The sequence below is a fragment of the Tachyglossus aculeatus genome, chromosome 22 (assembly GCF_015852505.1).
Source record: "Tachyglossus aculeatus isolate mTacAcu1 chromosome 22, mTacAcu1.pri, whole genome shotgun sequence".
NCBI classification, from domain to species: domain Eukaryota; kingdom Metazoa; phylum Chordata; class Mammalia; order Monotremata; family Tachyglossidae; genus Tachyglossus; species Tachyglossus aculeatus.
The window spans coordinates 20283588-20307304 of record NC_052087.1 but is presented as its reverse complement, the minus strand read 5'-3'; the positions used below and the strand labels follow the sequence as shown (position 1 = coordinate 20307304).

The 23717-nt window shown below is 42.2% G+C and overlaps 1 non-coding gene across 1 annotated transcript; it reads right to left on the bottom strand.

Annotated features, from left to right (window-relative positions):
- Positions 1-15613: 15613 nt before the first annotated feature.
- Positions 15614-15749, bottom strand: LOC119944194. Its single transcript, XR_005455695.1, has one exon. It is a non-coding gene; the product is annotated as a small nucleolar RNA SNORA7 (small nucleolar RNA).
- Positions 15750-23717: the final 7968 nt, after the last annotated feature.

Genomic DNA, 23717 nt, shown 5'->3' with positions numbered 1-23717 from the left:
GCCCAGAAGAATAAACCAGAATGAAAATGCCCCTTTTTCAGTGGCAGTATTTTTTTCCTTCTAACTCAAGACGCAGATCTAACTCTTCCTCAGTTAAGTGTTTAAAATTGGGGTAGGGCTGCTTTATTCGCTCTAAGTACTGTTCGTGGAAATGGTTTCCCAACCCAGTTATCTCAGCTTGTTCATGGTGCTGACTTGTTTGTGTTTCAGAATCAAGGAGCACCTATTACAGAGGGAAAAAAGCTCTGTAAGAATGCAATGCCTATTGAAATTTCAATGACCTCGACTCCATTTTTAAGCAAGCCAGACTGCAAATAGAGATCTTAGCCAAAAGACTGCCTCCCATTTTCCAACATAACCAGACAGCAAATAATGTTGTTGGCCAGAATACCTCAAAGCTATTAAGAACTAGAGGGCGGTCAATGTGCCCTCATTACAGTAGATTAAACATCTGGCTTCCAACTTCTTTTTCTTTATTTCCCACCCACCATTACAATGTCCTTGCCACACAGGAGCAGAAGTGGCACAGACAACCCAATACCAGAGCTATCCCATGTCACAGGTTTAAGGTCCCACGCAATTTTCCATAATACCACTGTACTTCTTGGCCCCGGAGCTCTACCTCGGGTCAGAAAGGGAAAGGTTGAGAAGGGTCATGGTTGAAAGAGGGTAGGCAAAAGGGAGTCAGAAGGACCTAAGTTCTAATCCTGGCACCACCGCTTGTCTGCTGCGTGACCTTTGTGCCTTCCCTATGCCGCAGTTACCTCATCTGTAAAATGATTAATACTGTGAGCCCCATGTGGGGCATAAAATGGGTCCAATCTGATTAACAGACATCTGCACCAACAGTTACATGGCTTAGTGGATAATCATAATAATAAGAAATGGTATTTGTTAAGTGCTTACTATGTGCAAAGTACTGTTCTAAGCACTGGGGGGATACAAGGAGATCAGGTTGTCCCACGTGGGGTTCAGTCTTAATCCCCATTTTACAAATGAGGGAACTGAGGCTCATAGAAGTGACTTGCCCAAAGTCACACAGCTGACAAATGATGGAGCCGGGATTAGAACCCATGACCTCTGACTCCCAAGCCCATGCTCTTTCCACTGAGCAATGCTGCTTCTCTCTGGACCTGGGAGTCAGAAGGACCTAGATTCTAATCCCAACTCTGCCTCCTGTCCACTGTGTGTCCTTGAGCAAGTCACTTCACTTCTCTGTGCTTCAGTGACCTCATCTGTAAAATGGGGATTAAGATTGTAAACCCATGTGGGACAAGGACTATGGTCAACCTGATTATCTTTTACCTATACCAGCGTTTAGTATACTGCCTGGAACATAATGAGCACTTAACAAATGCCACAATTATTAACAATTACCATACAGTGCCTGGCACATAGTAAGCTCTTAAATACCATAATCAAACAAACAAACAAAAAGAACATAGAATTGTTCACCAAAGTTTACTTGAGGAGAACTGGGTACTAGAGTTGCAGTTTGAAGGTGGTAGAGTTCAACAGGAGAAACAATTACTCATCCATTGAGTGGTCAACATCTGGGAATCTATTTCCACAGAAAGTGTGCAGACCACAATTACCAACAGATGGCTCCGATATTTGTCTGCTGTGTGACCTTGGGCAAGTCAGCAACTTCTCTGTGCCTCAGTTACCTCATCTGTGAAATGGGGATTAAGACTGTGAGCCCTATGTGGGACAGGGACTATGTTCAACCTGATTAGCTTGTACCTACCCCAGTGCCAAGTGTAGTGCCTGACACATAGTAAGTACTTAACAAGTAGCATAAAAATAAAAATAAATACCATTAAAACAACAAGGGTTTGGTTAAATTAGTAGCAATAAAACAGGGGTGTAATGGAAAAAAAGTTAGGAATCTTAGATGATCCATCCCTACCTAAATATCTTGAGATGGATGTCGAAGAGGAAAATCATCACAGTGTTGAAGACAGAATACTGAGCTAGATGGACAACTGACCCCCTGGAATAGGGTTTCTATTGTTCTTATGAATAAACATAAGCAGGCATGTGTGCATGCTTTCAAAGGATATGAGTGGTAAATTAATAAGACAAAGAAAATGATTTAAAATCCTCAGTGGACCTTAGGACTGGGTAGGATCAATCAATGGTATTTATTGAGAGCTATACGTCTGTGCAGTGCCCCATGCTAAGCATTTGAGAAAGCTCAATATAGCAGTTGGTAGACACATTCCCTGCCCACAAGGAGCTTACAGTTTAGAGAGGGAGATGGATATTAAAATTCTATTTATTCTATTTTGTTAGTATGTTTGGTTTTGTTCTCTGTCTCCCCCTTTTAGACTGTGAGCCCACTGTTGGGTAAGGACTGTCTCTATATGTTGCCAACTTGTACTTCCCAAGCGCTTAGTGCAGTGCTCTGCACACAGTAAGTGCTCAATAAATACGATTGATTGATTGATTAAAAGTAAATTATGGAATATGTGCATAAGTGCTGTGGGGCTGAGGGTGAGGTGAGGAAAGGATACACGATCCAAGTGCAACGATTTTGTAGTAAAGCAATGGCAGCACTCACTTCTTATTTACTTTGTAGATCATGAGCTTCTTGAGAGAGAGAACTAGATCAAATTTATATTAATCCTCACCCTTGACCCCCGTCCTGAGCCCACCTTCCACTGAGCTTCTCAGGGCCAGTGCCCATTGCCTACCTTGACCCCCACCCTATGACTGCTCTCTGATGAGCTGCTCAGGTACAGTGCTCATTCTCTACCCTGATCCCCACCCTGAGTCGGGTGATCCTGCTGTGTCCTGAGCTGAGGAAACAGTGACAGCCCACTCACTCTTTCCCTTTTCCCACCATCACCACTGGGGTGCCCCGGGCAGGAGCTTGTGGGATGGGGTGGTGGAGAGAAGGGGTCTCTAGGGTGGAGAGCTTCCTGGGAAGGGGGAGAAATCCAAGAGCCACCAGGCTGAATCTCAGCAAACCCTGCCTCAGAGGCAGATTCCAGGTCAAAGCGGGAGAGGCTGGCCCAGTCCCTAGCACCTTGGCAACCCAGACTGCAGCTCTGTCTCCACTGGGGGACCACCTTGCTCCCACTGCCTGTGGGAACAGCAGAAGAGGAAAAGAGTGGAGAGAACTATAGGCCCTTTCCTGAGGTTTCTGTTCTCTGCTAGATGGGGAGAATGGAGTCCCCAGTGACTCCCTCCCATTTTTATTTTTGGTTCTGCATTATTCCAACCCACCCCATGATGTCATGTTGCAATGCAGGCCCGATGTTATGTCTGCAATGTCATTTGCTCTCAGGGGAGACATTTTTTTTTTTTAACTTTCACTTCTGCTTATCTGCCCTCCTCATCCCTTACTCCCCAACCCATGCCCCAGGCTCATCCCAAGCAAACCTTCCCATTGTCCCTCGATGTCACCTCTCCCACCTTCAGCCTCTTGTTCACATCCTTGCTTTTACCTTGAAAGTCAGGCAGCCAGTCAATCATATTTATTGAGCACTTACTGTGCACAGAACACTGTACTAAGCACTTGGGAGAGCACAATATAATAGAGCACAATATAACAAACATATTCTCTGTCCACAACAAGCTTAGACTCTAAAGGGGTGACAGGCATAAATATAAATAAATTACAGATACGTTCATAAGAGCTGTGGCGATGTTGCGGGGGGGGATTGTGGATGAATTAAAGAAGGGATGAATTAAAGGAGCAAGTCAGAACGATACAAAAGAGAGCAGAAGGAAAGGAAATGAGGTCTTTGGGAAAACTTCTTGGAGGAGATGTGCTTTCAGTAAGGCTTTGTATAGGGGGAGAGAAAGTCCTCCCCTTCAAATTTCCCAGGCCACAGTTCTCCCCATTTCTTCTTCTTCTGTTTCCTCTTCTGTAAAATGGGGATTCAACATCTGTTCTCCTTTACCATTCTACCATGAACCCCATATGGGACAAGAACTTAATCCAAGCTATATTATATCTACCCCACAGCTCAGCACAGTGTTTGCATAGTAAACACTTAAACATTATTATTATTATTATCTGTAATTTAATTTGTGTTCATCTCCAGTAGATTGTAAACTCCTTGAGGGCTTAGGTAGTGTTTTTTTGACTTCTATTATATGCTCCCAAGTGTTTAGTTCAGTGCTTTGCAAACAGTAGGAGTTCAACAATATTAACTGATTGATTCTGAGGGTATCTTTTTGAAGTACACATGCATTTAATGGTTTGGGCTCAGATTCAGTTTCTCTATCCCTGTTTCAAAATGGCATTGTTTTGCTAATTCTAAGTTTTATGCTAATCATAAGTCTGGACCACAGCTGGAATCGTGAGCACCTTAAAACCTCAATTATCTAAAATAATTGGGTGCAAGGTCAGGTTATATACCTGAATATTCTGGATAATTGCATTTTTCCTATGTTTATTTAGATAGTCACAGTTGCCGTGTCACGTGTAAATGAGCAGCCAACACAAACTTTAAGGACTGGAAAGTACCACACAATATTTAGTTACCTGAACACTTACTTTATTTGAAGTTACAAAGCTGTTGGTACTTATCCACTTTGTGTTGTTTTTAAACTCTAATAGTGAAAGTATTCTATCATGCCCTGTATTGTCATGTTTGTTCAGTCAACTGCAAAATCCTATGGCACCTTCCTCCAAAATCTATCCCAGAGCCATCCCAATAACCATCACTTTGTTTCAAGATTAGAACCATCATACAATGGTTAGACTACTGTATCAGCACCACACTAGCACCCTAACCTCTGTTCCCTCTTCCTATCTCCACTCCATACTCCAAATTCCTGCCTGGATTATTTTCAATCCATCAGTAGTGCATATTGAGAGCTTAATGTGTGGAGAGTACAATAGAATTAGTAGACACAATTCCCTGCCCTTCCTGAAATGTTGTTTAGCACACATCTCTCCACTCCTCCCTCGATAATCTCCAAAAGTCAGAAGGACTTTGGTTCTAATTCTGGTTCTGCCACTTATCTGTTGTGTGCCTTTGGGCAAGAAGCAGCATGGCTCAATGGATAGAGCACAGGCCTGGGAACCAGAAGGACATGGGTTCAAATCCTGGATCCACCACATGTCTGCTGTGTGACCTTGGCCAAGTCACTTCACTTCTCTGGACCTCATTTCCTCATCTATAAAATGGGGATTAGGAGTGTGCCCATGTGGGGCAGGGACTGTGTCCAGCCTGACTGACTTGATTCTACTCCATCAATCGTATTTATTGAGCGCTTACTATGTGCAGAGCACTGTACCAAGCGCTTGGGAAGTACAAATTGGCAACACATAGAGACAGTCCCTACCCAACAGTGGGCTCACTCCAGTGCTTAGAACAGTGCTTAACAAGTACAATAATAATTATTATGAAGTGTTTAACAAATACTGTAAAAAATAAATAAAAATTAAGAGCTGCCCGTCTCCCTCTGCACCAAATCAACACTACTTGGCTTCCATCAGCTTTCCCCTGCTTAATGTATGGGCCCTTTTTACTTGCTACTTCCCAGTTTGCACTCTTCTTGCCTCCCAAGATTACCTTTTTACCACATCCCCTCCCAACAGTTCCAACTCCCCTGGCTTGGAATGCCCTCCGTTTTCAAATCTGCCAGACCATCAGGGTTCTACATCATCAGTGTCCTCCTAAAATCCACCCCTCCTCCAGAAAATGTTCCCCAAATAATTCCCAACACCTCAAGGCTTACCAAACCAACAGCGAGCCTTAGTACTCATCTTCCCTCTTCAGCACTAATTACATATGCGTACTCAATTGTATATTATTTTGACATTTTGATATTTCATTATGACATCTTTGCTGTATTACCAATGTAAATCAACTTCTCTGTGCCTCAGTTACTGCATCTGTAAAATGGGGTTTAAGACTGTGAACCTAAGGTGGGACAGGGACTGGGTCCAACTTGATTAACTTGTTTCTACCCTAGTGCTTAGTACAGTGCCTGTCACATAGTAAGCACTTAACAAATGCCATTTAAAAAAAAATGTTCTCCCAGTTTTTCCTCCTGTCACTACTAATAATCAATGTGGTTACATCCACTCATCTCCCCTGTTAAATTGTTATAGGCTCCTTCTGGACAACGAAAGTTTGTTTTGGCTCCTGATATACTTTCCCAAACACTTATAACAGTGCTTTGCACAGAGTAGGAACTCAGTAAAGAAGCAGTGTGGCTCAGTGGAAAGAGCATGGGCTTGGAGTCAGAGGTCATGGGTTCAAATGCCGACTCTGCCACTTGTCAGCTGTGTGACTTTGGGCAAGTCACTTAATTTCTCTGTGCCTCAGTTACCTCATCTGGAAAATGGGGATTAAGACTGTGAGCCCCCCGTGGGACAACCTGATCACCTTGTAACCTCCCCAGCACTTCGAACAGTGCTTTGCACATAGTAAGAACTTAATAAATGTCATTATTATTATTATTATTATTATTATTATTATTATTATTATAAATAGTACTGATTGATTAGATAACACCCACTACAATATCTGCCAATTTTCACTCATTTTACAAAGGGGCATACCTATGCACTGATTTACAATGTGGAAGTTCAATGCACTTGGTAGTAATAGATGCCCCATGAAAAGCATGGATCACTGAGTTTGGGGGATTCCAAGTCAGGAAAGCCATAGCTAATTGACACTCTGAAATCTCAATCTCAGTTTAGACACTGGGGAGGGAACTAGAGCCTTTCATAAAGCCTTTGTTCCCAGTGTCCTATCTGATTGATAACCATTGGCCTCTTGAGGATTTTGTTGAACCTCTGTCCCTCTCCTGCCTCTTCCCACCCCCACCAGATCTCTATTTTGGTTCTGAGCAGACATTGCAGATACATGGACACAACAATATTTACTCCTGTAAAACCAGTACAATGCTGTACACCAAATACATTCTAATTAATTTACTGTAGATCTAATCCAGAGCTAATGCTACTAGCAGTAACAAAAACCAATCTCTCAGATTAGATGCATGGGTTGATTCAGTGAATCAAAGTGATTGAGAAATGAAGCTGGAAACAAGTGCCCCCATTAAAGGTATCCAGATGTCTTTGCAGAGACACCAGGAAATACACATGGAAAAGGAATCCTAGAAAGAGATTGTAATTTTAAGATGAGATGATCCAGAGCTTTATCAACAGTCAGACCCATAATGAAACAACGGCAGACTTCACCAAGATGACATACTAAAATGCAAATGAAAGCAATGTAAGAAGAAAAGGAAATTCTGTGTTTCTAAATTTTCAGTCGAATATCAAAATGATATCAATCTGCTGAATGTGCTGTGGCAGAATGTTACTGAAACCTAGAGCTTTGTCAAGATTTTTCAAACCGAGTACACTACACATGAAATGCTGACAATCAGCAAATTTGTAGTATTTGGGCATTTTGTTTCCTTTATCTGTGATGATGATGATGATTAGTAGTAGTAATAATAATAATTGAAATAATAATATTACTGATAACTGCTATTTGTTCTTTGCTTACTCTATGCCAGTCACTGTACTAAGCACCAGGACAGATCAATCAATCAATCAATCAATCGTATTTATTGAGCGCTTACTATGTGCAGAGCACTGTACTAAGCGCTTGGGAAGTACAAATTGGCAACACATAGAGACAGTCCCTACCCAACAGTGGGCTCACAGTCTAAAAGGGGGAGACAGAGAACAAAACCAAACATACCAACAAAATAAAATAAATAGGATAGAAATGTACAAGTAAAATAAATAAATAAATAAATAAATAAATAAATAAATAAATAAATAAATAGAGTAATAAATATGTACAACCATATATACATATATACAGGTGTTGTGGGGAAGGGAAGGAGGTAAGATGGGGGGATGGAGAGGGGGACGAGGGGGAGAGGAAGGAAGGGGCTCAGTCTGGGAAGGCCTCCTGGAGGAGGTGAGCTCTCAGCAGGGCCTTGAAGGGAGGAAGAGAGCTAGCTTGGCGGAGGGGCAGAGGGAGGGCATTCCAGGCCCGGAGGATGATGTGGGCCTGGGGTCGATGGCGGGACAGGCGAGAACGAGGTACAGTGAGGAGATAAAAGAGTCAGTTGGACACTGTCCCATTTCCACCTGGGGCTCATAGTCTAAGTAGGAGGGATAAAAGGTATTACAGATGAGGAAATTGAGACATAATTAGGATAGGTGACTTGCCCAATGTTACCCAACAGTCAAACAGCAGAGCCAGAATAAGAACCCAGGTCCTGTGACTTCCACGCCCATGCTCTTTCCTCTAGGCAACACTACTACATTAACTAGAATTCAGATGCCCCTTTGCATCTGCCTGTCCCCCTAGAAAGCATCATTTTTAAGCCTCCTCACCATGTAAATACGATTGATGATGATGATGATGATGTTATTACAGGCGAAGCGCATCTGATGATAGCTAAGGCCTAACGCTGGGTACAGACCACACCCCCAGGAGTTTATGTACTCTAAAGATGTTCAGGATGTTCAGAAATGAAACATTCAACAAGATTCTGCAGCAGCAAACAAAAAAAAAAGGTATTAAGTGGAGTATACACTAATTAAGTGGTGAACCTTTTCAGGTTAAGCCCTCAGGAATACCGCTTAGGTGATGGTAAAATACTTGGAGAAGTTGGATTGAATTGAGTAAGATCCAAAACTAGCAAGATTCAATCCAGGTTTAGACTCAGAATTGAGATTTTAAAAATCCATATTCAGATCCTTCCACTACAAGTATAGCATGAAGCAGTGGTAATCAAAGTAATCAAAGTAATCAAAGTATTAGAGAAGCAGCATGGCTCAGGGGAAAGAGCCCGGGCTTTGGAGTCAGAGGTCATAGGTTCAAACCCCGACTCCACTGCTTGTCAGCTGTGTGACTTTGGGCAAGTCACTTCACTTCTCTGTGCCTCAGTTCCCTCATCTGTAAAATGGGGATTAAGACTGTGAGCCCCCATGGGACAACCTGATGACCTTGTAACTTCCCCAGCGCTTAGAACAGTGCTTTGCACATAGTAAGCGTTTAATGTGCCATTATCATTATTATTATTATTATTATTATTATTTGCAACAAGAGATGATTACCTTTAGGTGAGGTAATGTTTCAGAGTTTCAGATCTGTCTGACAACTCATACAAAGACATACTGTTTTTTCCTGACTGTATAGGATCGTGTTACTGTATGCACAAGTGTCTCACACCTGGGGAAGATGAAGTTACAGTAAGCATAATCCTCAGAAACCAGCTCAACAAGAAGTCGCTTAAACATTTAGGGGAGGAGTTGTCTCCTGGCATAGAAATTATTACAGAGCAAATGGACAGTTTTTGCTAATTATGAGGCATGACCATCAAGTGGAATGCACTCTGATGCTTGATTTTTCTTATTAATGGTACAGTCTCAACTCATTGTAACAAATCAATCAGTGGTAGTCATTGAATAATTACAGTGTGCAGAGCACTGTACTAAGTGCTTGGGAGGATACAATGAAACAGAATTAATAATAATAATTGTGGTATTTGTTAAGCACTTCCTATGTGCCAAGCACTGTTCTAAGCACCGGTGAAGAAACAGGGCTATCAGGTTGTCCCATGTCGGGCTCACAGTCCCCATTTTACAGATGAGTAACTGAGGCACAGAAAAGTTAAGTGACTTGCCCAAAGTCACACAGCTGACAAGTGGCAGAGGTGGGATTAGAACCCATGACCTCTGACTCCCAAGCCTGGGCTCTTTCTGCTAAGCCACGCTGCTTCCCACAGACAAGTTCCCTGCTCATAATGAGCTTAATGTGTGGGTCTGTCACCAAGGTGGTCTAAGCAGCAGCGTGGCCTAGTGCAAGGATCATAGGCCTTGGAGTCCAAAGACCTGGGTTCTAATCCCAGCTCTGCCACTTGTCTGCTGTGTGACCTTGGGCAAATCACTTGGCTTTCCAATACCTCAATGACCTCATCTGTAAAGCGGGGATTAAATCCTCCTCCCTCTGATTTAGACAGTATCCATGTGGGATAAGGACTGTGTCCAATATGATTATCTTGTATTTACCCCAGGGCTTAATACAGTGCCTCATACATAGTAAGTGCATAACAAGTACTATTAAAAAATTCATTAATTAATTTAAAAGCTACCTATAGACCCTGGGGGAATAAACCCCTTAGCATGGCTAGGTTATAATGTTCACCAAAAATTATAAAGCTGAAAGTCAAATTCTTAAATTATATTAAAAAACGTTCTCTTTATTTTCTTTCAGACATGTAAGCTTAGATTCATTTAAGGCTAGTGATGGAAAACTTTTTTGTGTGAAAATGATGCTGCTAAATGGTATCCAGAGCTGTAACCAAAATTTACCCCAGACAGGAATTTCATAATTTCATCTCCAGGTTTCAGTAACCAGGAGGGCAGGATTTGAAAACTGTGTTTATCCATAGCACAGTCTTGGTGGCACTGTCCCTCCACCTGTGGTCACTTTCCAAATTTCACAGAGCACCTTACTTGGTTTCTCTCCTCACTCATTGCTGATCAGGAAAAGAAGCCACCGGCTCCTTCCTGGTCTCAGAATTCTGGGTTGAAGCCATGGCTTAAAATCGATTGTTTCAGGGAAGAGGCAACAGGTCCCCAGAAGATCCAGTTTGTTGGTGTTTCCTTTCAAGGACAACAGGGGGAAAAAATGAGGAAAAGGAGGAAAAACCCACATCAGATCTGGCCTCGCTCACAGATTCTTCAAAACGGTGCCTAATTTCCTTTCGGATGGAATCAGAGCCAAAGGCAGGTTCAAACTTTTCCTCTCCCTTTATAAGCATTTCTCCATATGGCAAAAGGACTGAGTTTCAGGCTACACATTGGTTGCCCATGTGGGTACTGATTCAGTGGGGGGTAATAGGGACATTCATTGCCCACCCAGCCCCAGTTTGAGGGGGTGAGAGGGCTGGTGAGCAGGACAGACAATTTCTTTCACCGCCTTCAAAGCTTATTGAAGTCACACCTCCTCCAAGAGGCCTTCCTTAAGCCCTCCTTTCGTCTTCTCCCACTCCCTTCTGCATCACCCTGACTTGCTCCCTTTATTCATCTTCCCTCCTAACCCCACAGCACCTATGTCCACATCTGTCTCCCCCTCTAGACTGTAAACTTGTGGGCAGGGAAAGTGTCTGTTTATTGTTATATTGTACTCTCCCAGGTGCTTAGTACAGTGTTCCGCACCAAGTAAGCACTCATTTAATATGATTGACTGACTGATTTGGGTTATGTTGTCCCAGCAGGGGCTGCTGCAGAGCAGCAACAAGTTTTGCCCTGTCAGCAGATGGGAAGCAACTGCCAAGTCTGCCCCTTGTTGCTAATGCGCTATGACATTTGTTCTTGAGCTTCTGGCCCCTCCTTAGTGTACAACAGGCAGCCAAGAAAGCAAGAGTAGGCGGGAGAGGGATCACTTCAGCACAGGCCATTCAACTCCAGGCCTAGGACTCCCCAGCTGTAACCCCATCCCAACAACAGCAGCAGCCTGAAGTCTCCATTCTCCCACACTGAGCAGAGCCAGAACCAGGCTGAAACCCATCAGCAGGTTCCCAGGCCAGAGAGCAATTGATCAAGCAGTGGCATTTACTGAGCGCCTACTGTATGCCAAGCATTGTACTGAGGGCTCATAGAGCACAAAAGAGTTGGTAATCATGATCCCTGTCCTCAAGGACATTAGAATCTTGTGCAGAGTACTACCAGTGGCTGTTAAAGGTGGAAGGGAAATGGGGGAAAAAGATAAAGGGAAGATAATAGGAAAAGAAGTGGATTGAACAGGAGAAAAGCAATGAAAAAGGATAGGGTATGCAAATGGGAAAGAAAATTGGGGAGGAAAGAAGAAAGAAAAGAAGACAAAAAGAGTCCCAAAAGAATAAAGACACTGGACAAGAGGAAATTTAGGAAAGAACAGGACAGGGAAAATGCTCATAGGGCACAATAATGAAGGAAGAAGTGGGGGACAAGGAAAGAAAGAGAGGGGAGGCAGTATCAGAGAAAGCAGCAGGATAGAAAAGAAAAATTTAGGAGAGGATAAATGAATGGGTGGTTGAGAAAGACCCATAATCAGTGAGTGAGGAATATTGACAGTGAAATGGAAATATTGTATAGGATGGAGAGGTAGGTCCAAGATGATCCTTGAACTAATAAGCAGGGACTTCTAAATATCCAATCATATTATGGGTTTAGTAAAACTTGTTCTGCTTCAATGGGTGTGTTTTATAGAATTCAGAAGAACAGTTATCAAACTCCTTGGCACTTAGTACCTAGCTCATTACAATCTCACCATTAATAGTGTCATCTTCAAACTGGAGGACAATTATATTAAAACCCCTTTTTTAAGGATCAGGATTTCCTGTATTTTTCTAATTGATAATTAGAAATTTAGTGCTCTAATTAATCATTTTTAATTAATTATTATTTATTTGCCCTTGATAGTGATAGTGGCACTATGTGGATACCCCGCCCCCACTACTGCCTACAGCCTACTCAAACTGCATATTCAGCCACCCTGTCTGCTCTAACCTTCCCAACATCTCTAGGATATACTCCTTCTTCTCCATCCAAATTGCTACCACAGTGGTCCAAGCCCTGGTTTTATCCCATCTCTAGTACTGTCCAATCCATGCTTCACTCTACTGCCCAGATCAGTTTTCTTAAAAAAAAATTGTTTTACATATATCTCTATACTTCTCAGAAACCTCCAGTGGTTGTCTATCCATCTCCTCATCAAACAGAAACTCCATACCATTGTTTTAAGGCACTCAATCAGTTCTCCCCCGCCTATCTAACCTTACTACAATGCAACCCACGCAGTTTGCTCCTCTAATGCTAACCTACTCACTGTATCTCAATCTCATCTCGTTTAGTGCTGAATTTATGCTCACATTTTCCCTCTGGCCCAGAACTTCCTTCCTCTAACAGACCACCACTTTCACTAACTTCAAAGCCCTACTAAATCACACCTCCTCCAAGAAGCCTTCCCTAACTAACCTCTCATTTACCCACCCTATCTACCCTCCCTTCTGTATCACTTATGCATGTATGTACTCATCCATATACTTTGCCACTTTATTTTAATGTTTGCCTCCCCCACTAAACTGTAAGCCCCTTGTGGGCCTGGGTAATGTCTGCGAACATAATCATACTGTCCTTTTCCAAGGGCTTAGTACGGTTCTTTGCACACAGTAAGCACTCAATAAATGACACATTGATTGAATGATTGCTGTCCACCCCACCCCCAGAGGCTGGGAAGGTGGAAGGGAAAAAGGGACTATTATTCATTCATTAGCATTTACAGGGTGCTTACTGTGTGCAGAGCACTGTACTAAAGCGCTTGGAAAGTACAATTCGGCAACAAATAGAGGCAATCCCTACCCAACAACGGGCTCACAATCTAGAAGACTATTAGCAAACATTTAGAAATGGCATTACTTTCCAGACCAAGTGTTGCTTCAACACTGAGAGATTTGCATAACCAAGTCCTTGGGGAAGTGTAGGGAAAAACCAAGATTCCACCTCTGAACCCAGCCCAAAACATCAGGTAATTGAGACTAAGAAAACTGCTTCTTCATGCAGTGACTCTTTCCCAATAATGCCTAAACGACAAACGTGTTGTGTTCTGCAGCACTGGAACACACTCCTCATAGTTAAGTGATTACCCAGAAAGACTTTATAAGGGTTATTGCAAGTTTAGCCTTACAGCACCTGCAAATCAATTTAAACAATAAAATGCAGTCCACATTGTTAATTGCTCACTTCACCTGATGGAATTCATTTTTTTTTCCTTGGGTCATAGTTTTACTTAGGGCCATAATCTAAGGGTGGAAGTGGTTTATGAAATTCTTCTCAACCCCTCAAAATTAAGAATTCCAGACTACACCTAAGCAGCAGCTAGCCAAAAACAATGCAAGTATTTCACAATCAGAGTAGGTGTATTTCACTCCAGTGATATGTAAATAAAGGAGGGGTTGATTTGGTAGCACAATACTAGAGCCCCTAGAGAAAGTACTGCCCACTAGAATTCAACAATGATAACTTTACTTAAATCCCTGTGAACCAGTTTGGAACTTAGTCACTGCCCAACCACAGGGGGCTTAGGCTTCAATCAAAGTGAGCTTTGCTAGGACGAGTCCATTGTCTCCCTGGCACTCATCTCATCTGTGCACCCAAGAGAGAAAATAAGTGCCGTGGAGGGGGGAGGAGCAGGGACGTGATGATGATCCTCCACTCCTTCGTGGAGTCCTTTCAGATTAAATGCCTGAATCTAGTCACTCTAGCTACCACCTAGCACTTTTGCAGATCTCTGTAAAATATGTATGTGATTATGAGCTAATATTCACTCATATTTCTTTCATGCTTCACATCTGTCACTTGTGCTTTATGTTTAATGGCACATGTAGTCCCTTTTTTTAGAAATGAGGCCTTAATCTTTTTCTGTTTCTGCAACTCCCCATATCAACTATACACAGTAGATTCATTCCTCCACTACCTCAGCACCACAACCCCAAAACTCCGACTTCCATTTCTGACCAATTCTTCCTTTCATTTCAAAGAGCTCCCTGAATTTTCAAGCCCTCATTTATCCAATGTTTATTTTTTAAAACTATTTGTTAAGCGCTTACTATATGCCAGGCCTTTCTTCATTCATTCAATCGTATTTATTGAGCACTTACCATGTGCAGAGAACTGTACTAGGTGCTTGGGAGAGTACGTTACAACAATCAACAGTGCTGGGGTAGAAACAAACTTATCAGGTTGGACACAGTTCATGTTCCACATGGGGCTCATAATCTTAATCCCCATTTTACAGATGAGGTAACTGAGGTCCAAAAAATTTACAAAAATTTGTCCAAGATCACATAGCAGGCAAGATGCAGGGTCAGGATTAGAACCTGGGTCTTTCATTCAATCGTATTTACTGAGTGCTTACTGTGTGCAGTGCACTGTACTAAGTGCTTGGAAAGTACGACAATCCCTGCCCATACCATGTTTACAATCTAGAATACCATCACATCTCTCAGTCAGTCAGCTACACCCCATGAAGGCTCCTGGGAAAAGCACCATCATGTTGTTCAGTCAGTCATTTACACCCCATGGAGGCTCCCGGTAAAAGCCCATCACATTGTTCAGTCAGCTATGCCACACAGAGGCTGCTGGGAAAAGCACCATCACGTCAGTCAGCTAGCTATACCACAAGGAGGCCGCCGGTAAAAACCCCATCACTCCGTTCACTCATTAATAATAACAATGGCATTTATTAAGCACTTGCTATGTGCAAAGCACTGTTATATCCATGCAGACTCTCAGGCTTGTGCTCTATCCATTAGACCACACTGTTCATTAGGATTATATGTGAAAATCAGAAGCTGCTGGTATTAGGAAGGAGAAATGCCCTAGTCAGGTTGTTGTTGTTGTTGTCTTATGCTATTGAGCTGTGTCAGATCCACAGCGACACTATGGGCACATTTCTCCCCAAACGCCCCACCTCTATTCGTAATCATTCTGGTAGTGTAGCCGTACAGTTTTCTTGGTAAGAACACGGAAGGCTTTTGCCATTGCCTCCTTTCGTGCAGTAAATCTGAGTCTCCGCCCTCGACTCTCTCCCATGACGCTGCTGCCCGGCACAGGTGACTTTTGACTTGTAGCAGATTGCCTTCCACTCACTAGCCACTGCCCAAACTAAGAATGGAATGGATGCCTCTGCTTAACTCTCCCTCCCATAGTTGAGACTGGTAGAGTACTAGAAACTCTCCAGGTGCCATCCTGAGAGATTCCTAGTCAGATTAGCAGAAGCAGAATGGTCCCAGATGTTTTGTGGGACCATTAAAAACTGTATGCCAGGATTTAGAATCAGTAGTCAGAGACTCTCCTGGATACCATACCTGCCTAGTGGGAGAGGGAGCCACATAGTTCTAAGTATCAGCACCCTCAACCATTGTTTTCATTGTTTTCAATTTACTTGTATCCATCCCTGTGCTTAGGACAGTGTCTGGCACATAGTAAGCACTTAAATACCATTATTATTATTATTGTTATTACCTTGTGTATTTCTGGGCCCCAGGCACGCAGGTAAGGGACTGGATGATGTAACTTTTAGCCTTCTCCACTGTAAACAACTTAAGAATAAATCCTGGGAATGGTGGGTTGTCTAGCATGAAAAATAACATCTGCAGAGCTATCTTTGAATAAGAGGGAACTATGTATAGTAAGCAGGTGCTCTTTGATCACTGACTCATTCAGCATTCCCCAGGCAGAGACTGAGCTCCAGATAGAAGGGAGTTGCTCAAGAGGGTCTGGGAAGAAGTTAAGTGTTGGACTCCTACTTGCTTCATGGAATTCAGTCAACAACAATTGATCGACCTCCCATAGCTTAATTCCCACTGAATTCCAATGAGCAAGTAGGAAGGCAACATTGAAGTGCTTCACAGACCTTCACAGGGCTTACAAGTCAGATTGGAATTTGTCTGGGAGACTTTGTAAAATAGATTATATTTGAAATGATGCTTATTGAACCTCCCAAGAACCCACAGAAAGGAGTGAGGTTCTAGAGTTAGAAGAACAAAAACAATCAACAGCCAGAAAAGGTGCTGCTGTATCCCCTTGGGATGGGCCTTGATTGAGAAACAGAACTCATCCACAGCTGGAAGTGATGCATTCAGTGAAAAGGGAAACTTCCACTTCATCTGTCTTTTCTGCTTCTGAAGAAATTGTCCTGGGATAGGCACCATTCAGAAGCCACTTGGATAAACTGTGTGGGGAAGAATGTCATCTGTGCATCCCACAAAAGCATGTGCCAGCATACCATCCCCACAAGGGATAAGTCCAGAAATCAACTGAAAGTTTCTCAAGGGTGCAGTGGATACTGGAGGTCATTTGAGTAATTTTTACTTCACCTCCCTGCCCCCAGAGCCCTAGAACACAGTTTAATTGTTTTTTAAGAAAGTAAATAAAGTCAAAGCGCAGCCCTTCTGGCCCTTCAGAATGATGAAAAGTGAGTTAGCTGAAAAGAAAACTATAAATGTCAGTGAGAGGGGAGAGAAAGGTGAAGAAAAAGAAAAGGGGGCCAAGGGAAGGAAGATAAAAGCTGCTGTGAACTTTCAGTGGCAGACAGGGATATTTGTGTCTAAAGGTTGATTAAATTCAGGGTATGATCCAAAATAAGCAAAGGAGTTTGCTTGGTGACATTCACTTGCATGGGCCCTGCCCACTCCACTGAGTCCTACTGTCCTGTTCTATCTTTCCAGTAGTAGGAGAATATGGTCACCTATGAAGTTTGTTCTGAATGTCTCCGCAACCCTTTTTCCCCACTTTGGCTTTTGATTTGGATCAGGCTAAGGGCTGAGTATTTTCCTTTCTCTGAAATTCCTAACACCAGGTGTCATTCAGCCAGTGGATGAGAATGAAATGAATAGAGGAGCAGCATGGCCTTGTGGGTAGAGCATGGGCCTAGGATTCAGAAGGACCTGGGTTTTAATCCCAGTTCCACCACTTGTCTGCTGTGTGATCTTGGGCAAATGGCTTCACTTTTCTGTGCCTCAGTTATCTCATGGACATGGACTGCATCCAACTTGATTAGCTTGCATCTATCCCCTCACTTACTACAGTGCCTTGCAAGTAGTAAGTGATTAAAAAAAATGGAAGATAGCTGATGGATAAAGAAAAAGAAACACAAAAAGCAGAGAGATAGGGGAGAGGAAGATAATGATCTAATTAGCACATACCCTGAGATCATAAAATGAAGAAATAAACCAGAGTGGTGCCTGAGTATTAACGGAGCTCAGTTTGCACATGAAATCAATTCATCCCAGGGATCAGATACAGATGCGATGAATGATGGTGAACTGGGGTGGATGATTTGATGGGCCAAGTCCCTGATAAGTCTGTTGACACCCCGCTGAATTTGCATTGTTAATTACGATATTGAATCGTGGGTGTTGCTGCAGGAACTTGCCTTACCATTGCTCCTCCACCCTTAAATGTCCTAAAATGGGCCAGCAACAGTATCCTTCTCCTGGCTGTTCAGTTCAAAAATAGACCCTAGAACAGAAGAAACAAGATAAGAGCCCACTTGTTCTGATCCCATTTTATAATGTGGACCATAAAATACCAGAAGATTGATCTGTTGCCAAATTGTACTTTCCAAGTGCTTAGTGCAGTGTTCTGCACACAGTAAGCGCTCAATAAATACAATTTAATGAACAAATTAGTAAATTTCAGTGGCACCTTCGCTGCCTAAAGATTAATTAACCACAGTACTGTCTGCCAAGTGGGTGCCTTTTGTATTGCCGCTCAGTTGTGTCCTCTACAACCAAATTTTTCAGACTGGGCTTGAGGGTTATTACTGGTGAAAATTTTGCCTCATGCTTCTGGGGTGAGAGATCCTAATCAATGGTCGTGACTAGGTGAGAAGAAGAAGGAGAGAAAAGATTAGTCAAGAAGCTAGCAAATTAAAGATCAGTGGTTTACTGCCAGGCTGCTTGGCAAAAACACCCACACAATTTTCACATGGACCATACCACAGGTGGAATTTTGATGGCAGCAATAGGGCCTCTGCTCTGCCCCAACCCTTGGTGTATTTCATCTTATGTCAGCAAGGAGCCCCATTCCTATTCATTAAAGGCACTGAACATTCACTTGCCTAGAGAATGCCTCCAATTGGACAGAAAATAAATCACACCTATGAAAAAGGTATTAAAAACTGCAGAGAATTAGATCCTTGCTAACCTTTATTTTCTGATTTTAGGTTCTAGGTATTTATAAAACTTTAGAGTGCTTATCTAAAGCTACAGTTATACGGATAATTATGTACTACGTCAGTGGTACTTTTCTAGGTAGTGATAATGCCACCACCCAATTAACTATTGTTTGGGTTTTGTTTATAATATATAGAGTCCCTCTTCACTGTGAGCTCCTTGTGGGCAGGGAACATGTCTACCATTTTATTTAGCCACTAAATAAAATGTTATGTAAGCCTAAACTGACACGGTGCCTAAGGACACAAGCTTTAGTCCACAAAGAGGCAATTCTCATCTAGTATTAACTGTTTCTTTCATACCCAGGAATATCCTCAAACAAATTTGTCTTCTGTGTGTTTCTGTGTAAACATTAAGACATAGCCTGTAGAAACAGAGCTTGAACATGGTCGTGGCTGGTTTGAAGCTCCTCCTCTAGCCTGTAAGCTCCTCATGGGTAGGGAATGTGCCCACCAACTCTTCTGAACTGCACTCTCCCAAGAACCTAATACGGTGCTCAACACCCCGGAAGCATTGATTGATTAAAGGAAGTAAAATGAGAAATTGAAATTTTCATTTGATTATACTTCACAACTTACGTAGGCATGTTCAAGAAGATATAAAAATGAGAATCAGTGTGGCCTAGTAGATAGAGCATGGGCTTGGGAGTCAGAGGTCATGGGTTCTAATCCCAGCTCCACCATTTGTCTGCTATGTGACCTTGGGCAAGTCACTTAACTTCTCTAGGTCTCAGATACCTCATTTGTAAAATGGGGATTAAGACCTGAGCCCTACATGGGACAGGGACTGTGTCCAACCTGATTGTCTTGTATCCACCTCAGTACTTAGAAAGTGCCTGGCACATAGTAAGTGCTTAACAAATACCATTATTTAGAGAAGCAGCATGGCCTAGTGGATAGAGAATGGGCCTGACAGTCAGAAGGTCATAGGTTCTAATACTGGCTCTGCCACTTGTCTGCTGTGTGCACTTGGGTAAGTCACTTAACTTCTCTGTCCCTCAGTTCCTTCATCTGTAAAATGGGGATTAAGGCTGTGAGCCCTATGTTGGACAGGGATTGGGTCCAACCCAATTAACTTGTATTTACCCCAGCATTTAGAACAGTGCCTAGCACATAGTAAGCACTTAAATAGCATAATATATGTATATATAAATACCACTTATTATTATTATCAAGATGATAATGCAAGAACCACACATGCATATATATGTACACACACACACACACACACACACATATATGTAAATGCATGTGTGGTTCTTGCATTATCATCTTGATGATGATGACGATGATAATAATAATGTCGTATTTACTAGGCACCTACTATGTGCCAAGCACCCTAAGTGCTGGGATCATTCAAGATAATCAGATCAGACACAGTCCCTGTCCTACATGGGGCTTACAGTGTAAGGTAGAGGGAGACAGGTATCTTATTCCCATTTTTATAGATGACAAAACTGAGGCACAGAGAAGTTAAGTGACTCACCCAAGGTCACCCAGCAGGCAAATGGGAGCCAGAAGTAGAACCCAGATTTCCTGTCCCAGGCCCATGAGCTTCCCACTAGGTCATGCTGCTTCTCATGGAGCACACTACACTACAAAGATCACCTTCTCAAGTTTCGGTAGTGGCGAACCACTAAAAATCAACTAAGAGGGCTCATTGCTAAGTCTGCAGTTGTTGACAAAGAGTATAAAGTCCTATTCAGTTCAACTACTATCTCGCAATTTCCTACCGAGTTTCCTGGGTCTGCAAACTTGTATATTAGTCTCTGCATCAGCTCTTCATTAGTCCCTTTTTCATGATATCTATAATATACTTATGAGTGAAACAATCCATGGCAGTAGAAGAGGAAATTAAAGTGTAAATAATGAAAACATGTAAAAAAGTTTAATTCAGAACCCACTGGAAAGGTCAAATACCGATGAGAAGAAAATTTCTAAGGAAGTATAACATTGAAAGCGAAAAGGACATTCAAAGGAGTCAAGGAAGCTAGAGGGAAACAAAGGGAGAGAGAGAGAGATCCAGAACACCAGGGCAAAAAAAGCACAGAAGGCAACTGGAGTGTTCATGAGAATCTGAGCCCAACCAGGGAAGGTTAGAAAAATACTGATCTCATTTCTGACAGATAAACGGAAAGAGCCTATCAATGTTCAAAAACATTATTGAGAGCCCAATGTCATGCCAACAAACTGACATCAATCTCTCTTGGAAGAATAAATTTCTGTGGTATGTGCCAACATTGTGCCATTCATCACAACTCTTCTTTCAATTTATTCTGTCATATTTTATTTAATAATAAATCCTTGTAAAAGGCATCTGGTTTTCCCTCCATTTTGAAAGTTTCTCTGTTCCAAAGTTGATAAATAATTCCTGCCCGATGATTTTGTGGGATGCATACCTATAGACATCTAATAAGAATCAATCAATCAATCAATTGTATTTATTGAGGGCTTGCCATGTGCAGGGCATTATACTAAGCACTTGGAAGACTACAACACAACGATATAACAGACTCATCCCTGCCCACAAGAAGGTAACAAACCTATCGTAATCTTGAGGTCAGGGGAGTCATAAGATAATAGAATCAAGCCAATAAAAACACAATCTCCTCTACAGGACTGTAGAAGCTAAATATTTAGGTCTTGCTAAAGTATACTGGCATTCCATTTATCCACGTTGTACAATTTGTCTAACTTAACAACTAACTGATTGCCTGCAAATGTCTGGGAACATTCAAAGGGAAAAGATAGACAAAGTTAAGAAGAAGCTTGCCACGTCAGGGGTTCCAAGACTTGAATGATAATTTTGATGATCATGGTGATACTTCTAAAGTCGTACAACATGCAAAGCTCTGGAGAAAAATACAAGGATGATTCATACCTACACCATTGTTTTCATGAGATTCACAGTCTAAAAGAGGATAAATAAAAAATGGACACATAAAAGAAATGACCATTACACTGAGCGAAAACACGATTTCACAACAAAACCAGAATATGAATATTAATAAAAATATTAAATAAGGCCAAATAACTCTACACATGTAAATAAACATGTATGTAAGCATAGAATGTATATAGGAAATCCTCCATTTAAGAACTGTCACACAGCATATATAGCAGTTTCATAGTGTATTCCTACTTCAAACTTGTGCTGCTGAAATTCACTATTATTTTACTTGCTCATACTAATCCATGATAAGAGAAAATCAAGCAGTGTCTGTTTCTGGTTGTAAAGAATATATTATCTGGAAATGAAATCAAATTTATAGCTTTTTTATGGGAAAATTTATTCCTATTACGGCACTTCTATTTACAACTTGACTTTTTGAAGCAAATTGTGCCATATACCTGTATATTTATATACTCACACATTTATACCCCCTTCCAAAATTCTAAGACAATGCCTTACAGGGAGAATGGGTTATTAGGTGAACCCAGCTTCCAACTCTCCTGGAACAACCTCTCTGCCCCCATCTCCTTTGACACATACCCTCCTGAAGCTCCCTCCTTTTCCTCTCTGTCCTCCAGAGGGGCAGGGGATTATAAGGCTCACATAGGCACAGTCTCTGGTTCCCACTATGATTTAACAGTGTCAGAATCCTGGCAGATCCTCCAATCATTCAGTTCCTGTCTTCAGGTACCAATCCCACAGTCCAGTCCATACTTTGCTTTGCTGCGCAGATCATTTTTCTACAAAAACATTCAGGACGTCACCCTGCTCCTCAAAAAACTCCAGTGGGTGCTTATCCACCTCCACATTAAACAAAAACTCTTTACCATTGGGCTTAAAGCAATTCACCACCTTGCTCCCTCCTACCTCACCTTGCTTCTCTCCTATAACCCAAACTGCACACTTCATTCCTCTAGTGCTAACCTTCTCACTGTGCCTTAATCTCACCTATTTCAATCACCAACCTCTAGCCCACCTCCTGCCTCTGTCCTGGAATGCCCTCCCTCCTCAAATTTGTCCTGTGATTACTCAACCCACCTTCGAAGCCTTATTGAAGGCACATCTCATCCAAGAGGCTTTCCCAGACTAAGTCCCACCTTTCCTCATTTCCCATTCCCTTCTGTGTCACCCAGACCTGCTTCCTTTGCTCTTCCCCACTCCCTGCCCTGCAACATTTATATACATATCTGTAATTTATAATAATAATAGTAGTTGTTAAGTGCTTACTATGTGCTGAGCACTGTTCTAAGCAGCAGGGTAATAAGAATAATAATAATAATGGCATTTATTAAGCACTTACTATGTGCAAAGCACTGTTCTAAGCACTGGGGAATTTACAAGGCTCACAGTCTTAATCCCCATTTTACAGAGGAGGTAACTGAGGCCCAGAGAAGTGAAGTGGTTTGCCCAAAGTCACACAGCTGACAAGTGGCAGAGCCGGGATTTGAACCAATGACCTCTGACTTCAAAGCCCGGGCTCTTTCCACTGAGCCATGCTGCACAAGGTAATCAGGTTGTCCCATGTGGGGCTCACAATCTTAATCCCCATTTGACAGATGAGGTAACTGAGGCCCAGAGAAGTCAAGTAACTTTCCCAAAGTCACACAGCTGACAAGTGGCAGAGCCAGGATTAGAACCCATGTCCTCTGACTCCCAAGCCCGTGCTCTTTGCACTAGGCCATAATTTATTTATTTGTGTTGATGTCTGTCTCCCCCTCTAGATCAAAAGCATATTGTGGGCAGGGAATGTGTCTATTTATTGTTGTATTGTACTCTCCCAAGCACTTAGTACAGTACTCTACACACACTAAATGCTCAATAAATGCAATTGAATGAACCAAAGGATACTGATCATGAATATGCCTTAAATCAACCCCTTCAACTGGGTGGATCAGATAAGGGTGCGCAGAGATTCCCATAAGCCAATCAAATGTACTTTAGCCTCTAAGGGCCTCTGAAGACTGCACTGAAGCTCTCCCAAAGTGGCGAGGCAGGGGAGTGGAAGGGGAGGCAGGGTCTTGGGGTGGGAAAGCCTC